Below are 10,694 nucleotides of genomic sequence, written 5' to 3'. Positions count from 1 at the left end.
GGGTGAGCCAGGACATATTGTTTCTCACTGAGACAGGAAGGTATGAATTATCAGCAATATACACACCTATTTGAGAAGCAGGGACTTCCATTCAATTCAGTTTGGACAATGCTTTCAGACACAGGGCGTGATTCTTGGGGTGTCCTGTGCAAGGCCAAGGGTTGGACTTGAAGATCCTCATGGGTGCCTTCCACCTCAGTACATTCTATGATATATTGTGATTCCTACCTACCAGCTTCGTGAAGTCTCTGTCCTACAAACTACTAATTCCCTGTTTATGCTAATCTGCTCGTACTCACTGCAAATCTCTTAGTAACATCCCCAGACGGGCGGCCCATTTTATCTGGGGCAGAAGAGCAGCAGAGCTCGGCACCGTGCTGAGGGCTGGCTCGCAGGACAGGCCTGCTGCCACCGCGTCACGCCTGGCGCACAGCCCGGCAGAGCCGCATGGCATCGCCAGGGCATTAGCGAGGCTCGGGGCTTTACCTCACCATCCTCGCAGACAGCTCCTAAGCCTCCTAAGCAGGGCTTAGACAGGAGTTTAGACAGAGATCAGCGGTATTTAGTGCCTCAAACCCGCTACACAGCTGCCACTTCGCACCGAAGACACTTTTGTTTCCCGGCGTTAAACATCTCCGGGCACCCAGAACTCGGCCCGGGGAGGAACGGACTAGCATACCCCCGCAAAAGCCTTGATCTGACCCATGGGGGCCGCCGCAGGAAGCTCAGCTGAGCAGCCAGGCCGGCCCCTCAGACGCGGCCATGGCACGGCTCGGCAGCAGCGCCCGGGCCCTTCGCCTCAGCGCGGCTCGGCCGCGCGCCCCGTCCCGCCCCACGCGAGGTCACGCGCGCTGTCCTCGCCAATAGGCAGCGGCGGCCGGAGCCGCGTGGGTCTCGCGGGAGCGCGCGGCAGTATTTAATGGCCGGCGCGGCACAGCTCTGTCCTTCTGTCCGCCGGCTGTGGGCGCGGTAAGGTGAATGCGGCCGCTCTCAGGGGAAACCGCCTACCCTCCGCACGGACGGGCTTTGGGCCTGGGGGAGGTGGGACACACCTGTGTGGTTTTCCCTTCACATCTTGCCCTCTCGGAGCTTGGCGGTGCTCCGGGGAGTCAACACAGGGGGATAGAGAAGCTTTCCCTCACTAAAACCCAGTGCGGAGCCCTTCCCTCCGCCCTGCATCCTGTCGTGAGGCACAAATGGTCCGTGTCCCTCCACTTCCCCCCTCGCGGTCCCCTTGCTGCCCGGCTGATGCCTTTCTCCCTCCGCAGTGTGTCCCGAGGAAGCGGCGAGCCCTTCAATGCCCCCGATGTGCAGGAGGCCCGGCGCGGCAGGCCCGGACAGGGCCAGCGCTGGCGGCCTGCGCTCACGCCTTGGGACGCCTATGGGTGAGGGACACAGCGAGCTCAGCGCTCCTGCTACAGCCTGGGGCTGGTAAGAAAAGGCTTCGGGCTTCCGAAGTGGAGGGCTTTGAATCCTGGGAGTTTTTTAAAACAACAGATATATATATAGGGTGCTGCCCTGTGTCTCTGAGTCAAAATAACTGTCTACATTTGCACTCTTCTGTGTTTTAAGTTGCAGCTATTGAGCTGCAAAAACCTTAAATCGGAATCACTGCGTTTATTTAGTTTTTTAATAGGCCGCATCAAGAAAATTGCAATTGTAACCTGTGATGCTTAGACTGTAGGCACTTAGGGCTTGGGTTTAAATGGGCTCAATAATTGTTCAAACAAAGAAATAACCCCCTCTGTCTTGTGCTTTCCCTGAAGTATTCTAGTCCCCCTGTAACAGTATCATTTGATACTGTTGAGTGCTTTATAAGTTGTAACAAGGTGTGTGTTTATATCTATCTGTGAGTAGGCACAAGGTAGCAATGAATTATCTGGCAAAGATTCAAGCAAAATCCACAGGTTCATAGTTTACCTCGGTAGTGTCAGCACTGAAAGTAATTTAGGCTTAATAAACATTCCATTGTTTATGATTAAAAGTATATTTTTAAAAATGTTTGAAAGGTATGTTCTATGTAGTGTAACTGGGCTAATGAACATGCCTTATCAACAGATTGAACCAGTAATTGCCATTTGCTCTAGGTTTTGATTTAAAAATAAACTTCTTAAAAATGACTTTTGCAACTCCACAGAAAATTAATTTTTAAATGTTTAACAACATAGTAGAACTCTGTAGAATAAAATTTAGAGTTTTAACTTTAGTTCAACAGTATTAATTATAATTTTACAATTTTCTGTGTGTTCTTTAGAGGCCTCACATAGCAACCTCATGCTTGAAATGTTTTAGACATGGGTAAACACACCTAAACGTGAAGCAATGCTCAGGACTTCTTAGGAATAAATAATGCCTTCTACTGTAAGGTAAGTTTGCTCTGTCTAATGACAATTGCCAATGGTATTTCAAGCAAATTATAGTATCTCTTACACAAATAGTAAATTCAGATCATCCTAGTTGATAAGAAAACACTATAACATACTAAAATCTACTCCCCTTTTATGCTTTGCCCTCTTAAGTCTGGCAGTGTCTTAAGTGGCCAACACTGAGGGGTATAAAAGTTCTCTTGCAAACCCAGAGGTGAGGCTAAAACTCTTCTTTGGATCATGCTTAAGAGGAACACATTTGTATAGCTGCTGAACTTAGGAAGCTGCTAATCAACTTTATTAGTAGTTTGTAGGAAGATTTTGAACTGTCCTCTTGTTATGATATCTGATCTTAATATCACAGATTTCTCAAATCTTTGTGCTTTGTGAACCTGTGTGATTAATGTCTTGAGTAAAGAGTTTCTCGTAAATTGTTTGGTCTCCAGGTATGTAATTGTGAAAAGGATTATCAGATAATAGTGACTCCATTGTCTTCTATTCCTGAAGGAGTTTAATTTACTCCTTGCTAGAAGACAAAGCAAAATAGCTTTGACTGGTGAAAAACTTGTGTGGTAACTGTTAAAACTTTATATAGATTTAGCCAAAAACAAATAGCAAAAATATCACAGGAAAGTCAATTATAGTTACTGGGTCTGCTTATTCTAATATAGCTGGTACTCTGGCATGGAATCCATACTAATGGTATGGGAAATGCAAATCCCATCCTGTACAAGCCAAGTCATTTCATTTGAGAAATGGCTCTGACCTAAGGTTAGTGTCATCTAGAAGGTTCATGTAGCTCAACCTTGGGGCAGTTACCTGTTTTATGTGTGCATAATGCTGACTGCAACTTAAATAGAACTTCTTTACAGGGATGAAGACAACATGTGCCAGGAACTGACATTAAACATCAGTTTATGATTTCCTGAGTGGATGATTTTTGACTTCATACAAGATGATTCCAGTTGTCACCTCTAAGTATCATCTTGGAAGTAGAATTGGGACAAGCAATGGCTTAAATGATATGTCTTCAATGATCATGTTGAAACAGGCATCTCTCCATTTGTTGAAATAGGTTTCTTAACAAAAACTGCTGTAATTTGACTGTGGTTGTGGATTAATTGAAATAAATTATGAGTAATTATTAAAATAAGAGTATGCTACCAAAACTTTGTGTTTTGAAGGTTTCTTCTTAAGGTATTTTCTGCATGAAGACTTTGTTTCTGTAACAGCACAAAAGTGTTTACATCCATGAAACATTCTTGCCATATTCAGACTTAATTACCTTAATCTTAAATTTACGAATCCATTGAAAAGGCCCTCTTAAACTTTTATTCTTGGTATTTGAGTATTTTGAAGTATTTTGTAATGCAAAAGCACAGATCAATCAGCTAACTTCTAAGTTATTTCATTACCCTGTATGTGTTTGCATGTTCTCTACAAAAGAATTATCTCAAACTGAAAAGAACAAGTTACCAAGAATCCAATTCCTTGCCAACTTTAAATTAACAAGGAAAATGTTGCAATATTCCATGTAAAGCACTATCAGTGAGAATGTCCTTAAAAAACAGGATCATTGTTGTTGAGCAATTGAAAGCTTGTATATGCTTTTCAGTAGTTTATGTCTTACTACTGAAAACATTTATCTTGAAGGTAGGTCTTAAAGTAATTTTGTGCATCCTGTTAAAGCCAGTGCTTTCTTAGAATGCACAAGCAAGGATATTGAGTAGAAGTGGCTGTCATGTGCTCACCACTGCCTATTTAGGAGACTGAGTTGGTGTGGATTTAGGAACAAATGTATTTACACATATGTGGTCATATTGAACCCCCATCTAGACAGGAAGTGTTTCTTTTTACCTTTGCTTAAACATACACTAAAAGGGTTGAGTAATGATCTGTGGCCTTCTAGGCTCACCTGAGTCTGCTTGTTTTATTAAAAGACAAAACTAAATTTAAAGGGTATACAGAAGTACTTTCTCTTCACAATATTAAACTTGACAAGTGTCCATTTCCTCTTACAAGAAACAATGTATCATTTCTTATAAGTCTCGTCAGTTGTATAGACCTTTGTCTTCTGTGGCCATGCTTAAGAATTAATTTTTGGTCTATTCAGTCTTGTGTTATGGAGTTGTGATTTTATGTCTGCCTTGAGCAAGATTTCTAATTTGCCTTTCTTAGATTCAGTGTTAATTGATGATATTCAGTACAGACTGATTCCTGAATGTTTACTCCTGTTTTCCTTAACCAGTAAGCTTGTTTACATTTGACAGTTTGGCATGATGTTTTCAGTGAGCTGTCTACCCTTCCAGAATTTCTGAAGGGATTAGAAGCTATCTTAGAATTAAGGTTGGAGTTTTCATTTCCAGATTAATTTATCATGCAATAAATGGCATTAAATTCCATATGCTGCTCTGTCCACAAGGATCTTGTCTGAATCAAGATATATTGGGGTCTGCAGCCAGGGTTAGTTCTGAATGTTTTTGTGGGTTTTTTTTAGTGGTTTCATTGCTGTCTACTTCCCACTTTTTTTCCCCTTTCTTAAAAGTTTCAAGAAGTTTAATTACAAGTGTTCTAGGATCTACCTCTTTCTATTACTGACAACTAAAAATTTTTTTTTGTGTCAGTATGTCTGATGCAGAAGATAAATTTTTCAGTTAGTGGCTTGCACAGTATATTGGCACTATGGTATAAAAGCTTCCCAAAGAATCACTGTTAATGAAGTCATAATTTGCTGCTCCTTTTGATGAAATACCCACATGCCACTAAGTGGCATAGCTGCATGTGAGGTCCAGCCTTAGCTGTTCTCTTTTTATGAGACATCTGGTTTGAAAGGCTAATGAAATGAGAGTCCATTCTAGACATGATCTACTATTCTGATTTCACACAGCATAAATAGAGTAAGTTTACTGGGTTTAGTACATCTAGAGAGAGCTCAATAATGAAATAAAGTCTACTTGAGACTGCATGGTGAACACTTAGTTTCAACAATCTTGTTCTTCAAATAACTAGGCAAACCTAAGGCATTCTTTTAAAACTGATCTGGTTAATGCAAAATCAAAGCAGAGATTATATTTGCAACTAAAGTATCAAATTATTTCATATATTTATAAGCCTTATCTCTTTTCACATTTAGCTGTTTGTAATCATTAAGTTGGGGCCATTGCTCTATGCTGGAAGCTCACTTTGAATAAACATTCATTAGAATGATAGGTTGCTTGAGAGTACTTTATTCTGTGACTTCTCATGAGTATTTATAAGAAATCTCTCCTCAATCAAGTATGGCTTGCTCCTATTCCATCTACAGGCTTTTGGGAATATAAATATGTCAGTTCAGGCATCACCCACCTAAATACATTTATGATATATCACATTAAAGCAGTGAAGCAAAACAAAGGGATTAGTATTAATCTAGGGTCTAAATCCAGTAACTTCATTGGTGTAAATGAGCTCATTCACCCCGACCACCACCTAGGGGGACAGTGTGCTTGGGGCTGTGCAGTTCACCAAGAAACCTGGTTGGTTTGATGAATGCTATGCTCTACATGGAGTGATAACATTTACAATTCTCCCTTTTGTTACTCATTGGAAAATGGAAGACTAATGGGAGAAAAATAGCCAGGTTTGCCTGAGTATAGGCCAGGGCTACCAAGTTGGCTTACAGCCTTGGTATAGGCTAAATGACATGAAACCATACTTGGTCATTTTATACATTTTTATATGTATGCTTTGTACAACAGGGATTATATGAGAGATTTGGGGAAAATAAATTCTGGCTATTGATAGCAAATGTAGGAATGCTGCTTCGGGTTTTCTTTGACTAAGTCTGCAAGAAGGTTAATCTGTTCATCAAGACTGGGGACTGTCAAACAAAAGGGGAAATATTTACCTACCTATGTGTTTATTCCTGTTCTCACAGACAATTGAAAAGCATGATATTTCCTATTTCACTTCCTTTCAGTAAGTAGTTACAATTGATGAGACACAATGATCAAAGGAATGAAAAAAAACCAAACCCTGAAGAATATAATTATGGAATAATGTGCTTAGCCTTGGACAGTTTTTTATCCACAGGGCTACAGGAAGCAACATTGTGTTATATTCTGTGCAAGGATCTGGCAAGGCAAAAAAAAGCTTTTTTTCATTGATTTTGTAGTTGGTTTTTTTGGTTTTGTTTTCTTGGGAGACCACCTTGAAAGTCTGGTACTCTGCAACAATGAGGAAGGATATCCTCACTCTGAGGAGCTGGTCAATATCAGAGCTTGTGTGACTTCTGCTTAGTAACAGAGATTTGCAATCTCAGGGGTATGTTGTGCATTGTTTTTGATAATCTGAAGTTTGGATGCAGGTATTAATTCATCCTAGAATAAGCTTTATGACTCTTTGTGGCCTCACATTAACAAATCAGCCTCACTGATATTCAGTGGGAAGCTTGGAGGTAATACTCAAGTAACAATGGCTACTTGCTGTCCTAGCTATTCTTCTGAGTTGATGGTTGGTTGACTGCATCTTCCTTACTTTTCTTCATGCTTTCTCATAATGCTCCAGTTGTATCCAAGATCCTTCAGTTCATGCAAAGAGGGTGAGAGCGCTGGCTGAATGCACTTGAATCAAAGAAACAATGTGCGTGCATCCCGTGCATTTTGGTTTGGGTCAATGCAGGCAGACATTTCTTACCACACTCGAGTTTACAGCATGTAAAAATCCTGTTAATGCTTGTTACATCTCGGATCTATATAAACCACATTTTCTTAAAACATTCTACTTTGGGTTTCAGATGGATTCTCATTGGATTTTTCCACACATCAATACTTTTGCTTACCTTGGTAAAGGTGGCCTGACATGTGTTGCTGCAGAGAGGACTTTTTCTGTTCAGTGGACTTGGATGTAAAGCTTAGAGGTTTCCTCCTATGCTTTGATAATAAAATTCTACAGCTTTGACTCAATGCATAAATAATGAACGCTGTAAAACTCAGAATACTCGTACTTTTTCAGTTAAAAAAGTATAGAAGCTGTTAACAATGACTTGTCATCTTCAGATTGTACTGTGTGTGTTTATTGTAAGACATAAAGTTATTTAATTGATCACACATTCTAATAAATAAATAAAAGCACACTGAATCATAGGCCACGTATTTCAACAAATACACTTTATTAAACGTACGAGCAGGAGTAACTGGAAATAGGCAGAGGTCTAGAAACAGCAGTGTACATAAAACCAGGGAAGGAAAAAATGCTAGGAGTTCCTGCTTTTCACACTGCCTGGGTTTGGAGACAACAGGTCATGCAGAGCTCTAATTTATTTAACATGGTAGCAAGTGAGGTCATTTTATTTCTTTCTCAGAGGTATATTGTGCACTAAAGCAGAAATGGTATGTGGCCTATGATTCAGTGTGCTTTTCAGACTTGCTACTTCTAAGCGAAGACTCCCAGTTCAGGAAAATGAAAGAAAATCGATAGCTCTGCAGAAAAAAAAAAATCTTAGCAAGCTACTCAAAAAGATTGCCAACTGTAATGTTCTCAGGATTTTAGTAATGGATCCTATTAGGCTCATCACTTCAGGATTTTGTTCCTCTAAGTGTAAATATAACATACACACAACATGCTTTACTGGTAAACTGACTAGAAGAAATAAATGCCAAGTACAGCATAGAGAAGGATGCAGTTTTTTTCCAGAAATAATGTGTTCTCTTCCACATACCCAGACTGAAGGTACTGATTTCAGGTCAAGTGTGGCACAAGCTTTTTAGAGTTGCTGGTATGCCCTGACATACCATGACTTTTTTTCTGCATACTTCTGTAATTAAGTTAGCTCATGCACTAAATACTGTGTAGTCCACAATTTTATAAACTCTTCTCTTGAACTTCTTGCTCATTTTCTTTGGAAATTACTAGGGAAAAGAAAGCATGCCAAGAATTCACCATAAAGCCATGAGAATTTGAGTGTGTGTATTTATGCTGTTAGAGAGGGGTTGATGGTCTTCCTTTTTAACTAGAATTATGACAGCTAAATGCAGATTCAGTTATCAGATGAGAGCTCTCTCTCCATAATTGGATATAGATTTTAGGTATGAAATTAAATGATGAAGAAAAATAGTGAATATGTTATACACCCTCCTGAATGTCCCACATATCTCAAACTGCTTCACAACACTCAATTATTGTGCTGCTGGCACCTCAGGAACTGTAAGCAGAACCAGCAGCTGTTATGAAGTTAGTAACAGCTCTCATGTGACCCTTGGGCAGGACCTGATTTATGAGGAAGAAAATATAGATAGGAGACCACTGTTTAATGGTGTGGGGTTTTAAAGAAAATTGTTGTATTTTCTTATTAAATGAAGATGTCATTCCATGTAAACTGTAGCATGATGGAAGAGCTGCTCTCTTAGCTCTCTCTGGCTTTAGATTTATTAATTTTAATTTGAAAAGGCTGCTAGAGTCTGGCTTGAAATCTTCCAAAAAGTAAGGTATGCACACTTAGTTGGAGGTCACTAGGACCTGTAAGAGAGCTAACACAAATGTAGAGCAGAACTTCAGTCAGTTTCACCAAAATTCAATTAAATCCTGCTCGTTTACCTCATCAGAGTCAGACCACCCCTCATCTCCACAAGCCCTTGTTATCTGTCTGAGGTTTTCATAACCTAATGTCTAAGAAGATTTGAGGTTCTGTCCTCAATCTTGCCTTTTTCTTATCTCAGTAGCTCACCTCACCATTCCTGCTCAGTGCTGTGCTGCCAGGTGCCCAGACCTGGGGTTATATAAAACTGGGTTATTTATACCATTTTTTACTAATTTTCATGCTGTTAACCTGAACTCATCTCTGATCTTGTTCAGCAGGGTGTCATAATTTTCTAGCCTGACTCACACATTTTCTCATGTATTCACTTTGCATTTCACTTTAAAAATTACAATCTTTATTCTTCCATGTAATTGATCCACCCTTCCATTATGACTTCTGCACTTATTTCCATTACACTAGTTTTTGTTTTTGTTCAGAGCAATTGTATTATTAGTGAGTCTACCTCACTAACCTACTAATAGTCTACCTCACTAACCTTAAGAAGGTTATTTAATGTCCTGTATGTTTGTGTGAGCACAGAAAGAAAAAATGCTGTGCAATTTGTAATCAGATTCATGAAAGTAGTTCTAGACTGTGATTTAAGTGTCTTTGTTTTTATTCAGTTGGATTGTTTGATAGTTTATGTATGTTTTTATTTTCTTGAGATTTGAGAACAAGCTGGACTGCTTGAGAAGGTCTCACATAAAATTCAGTAGTACAAAATGCTGTTGCCATTTTCTCGTGGAAAAATAAATGAGAACTGAATATTTCATGTATTGAAAAGGGGGTGGAGAGAAATTGTTTCTCCTTCCAAGTAAATTATTTTCAGTTGTCAGACTGCAAAGCTCCAAGTAAGAATATCATGTGGATCATCTGTTTTCTTATATCCCCAGCTGCCTTTCAGCTCCATGCTGGCAAAATTTCTTGTGGTAGATTCCATAAATTGCATGTTTTGAAGTAATTTAAAATAAAGATTTTTAGGGTAGGGTTTTTCAGAAGTATTCGGAACTGGATTATTTCCAGTCTTTCTGAAGAGTTTTACTGTTGATATCAATAGAACAAAATTTGGCCTGCACTGAAGAGTTTGAAAAACCCACTGCTGGTAACTAAAATAAAAATCTTTGGTATTCCTTAATCTCTTCAAGTAGCAGGGTGTGTTTGCTTCAGCCAGGTAATTTGGATTGCCCACACAGAAACTCTTGTAATGTAATTCCATACTTATATCATGAAGCCAACAGGAAAAAGCAATTTATTACCCTGTCAGCACTAAAGGAAATACAGAACACACAGATGTGGTTGTACACTGTCTTTCTAGAAGTGTTAGTTCATGCTCTAGGTACCATCAAACACATTGGAAAATAAAAATGGTCTTGTAAATATGAACTATTTTGAAAGGCAGAAGCTTGATTTGAGAAAATTTTGTTACTCACAATGCCATTTGTTAAGAACCTGAGTTAGTTCTGTGTAATACTTTACTGCTTGATTGAATTTTGTTTCCTAAAATACAGTTCTTGAGGTAGAGTTATTATTGGCAGCTCACACCCATAGTCTGTAACACACTACAGTGCCAACCTGTAAATCAAAGCATCCACAGAGAATAGGATTTCTGGAGAAAAAATAGATTCATGTGGAGAATGGTATGGCAGACTCAATCTAGAGCACAAGGACAGTCCCAGAGTGTAGTGTGCATACCTCAGTGTCATCTTGGGGGCATCACAGGGTAAAAGAAAATCCTACTTAAACAATATGTAATTAATAGTAATTAAAAGCTA

General features: G+C 39.5%; 1 long non-coding RNA gene and 1 other non-coding gene across 3 annotated transcripts; both read left to right on the top strand.

Moving 5' to 3' along the window:
* Positions 1–820: 820 nt before the first annotated feature.
* Positions 821–5,575, top strand: LOC139592457 (uncharacterized). 2 transcript variants are annotated; one of them, XR_011680003.1, is made up of 4 exons: positions 821–969; positions 1,269–1,431; positions 2,255–2,366; positions 3,239–5,575. It is a non-coding gene; the product is annotated as an uncharacterized lncRNA (long non-coding RNA). The 2 variants fall into 2 exon arrangements; XR_011680004.1 differs by having other exon boundaries at positions 887–974.
* Positions 2,507–2,625, top strand: LOC139592664 (small nucleolar RNA SNORA26). The gene has a single exon (XR_011680084.1). It is a non-coding gene; the product is annotated as a small nucleolar RNA SNORA26 (small nucleolar RNA).
* Positions 5,576–10,694: the final 5,119 nt, after the last annotated feature.

Source organism: Agelaius tricolor, unplaced genomic scaffold, assembly GCF_023055355.1.
Source record: "Agelaius tricolor isolate 1412-34295 unplaced genomic scaffold, bAgeTri1.0.p SCAF_8, whole genome shotgun sequence".
Lineage (NCBI taxonomy): Eukaryota > Metazoa > Chordata > Aves > Passeriformes > Icteridae > Agelaius > Agelaius tricolor.
Note: the sequence above shows the minus strand (reverse complement) of the source record. Positions and strands in the feature narration are given on the sequence as shown.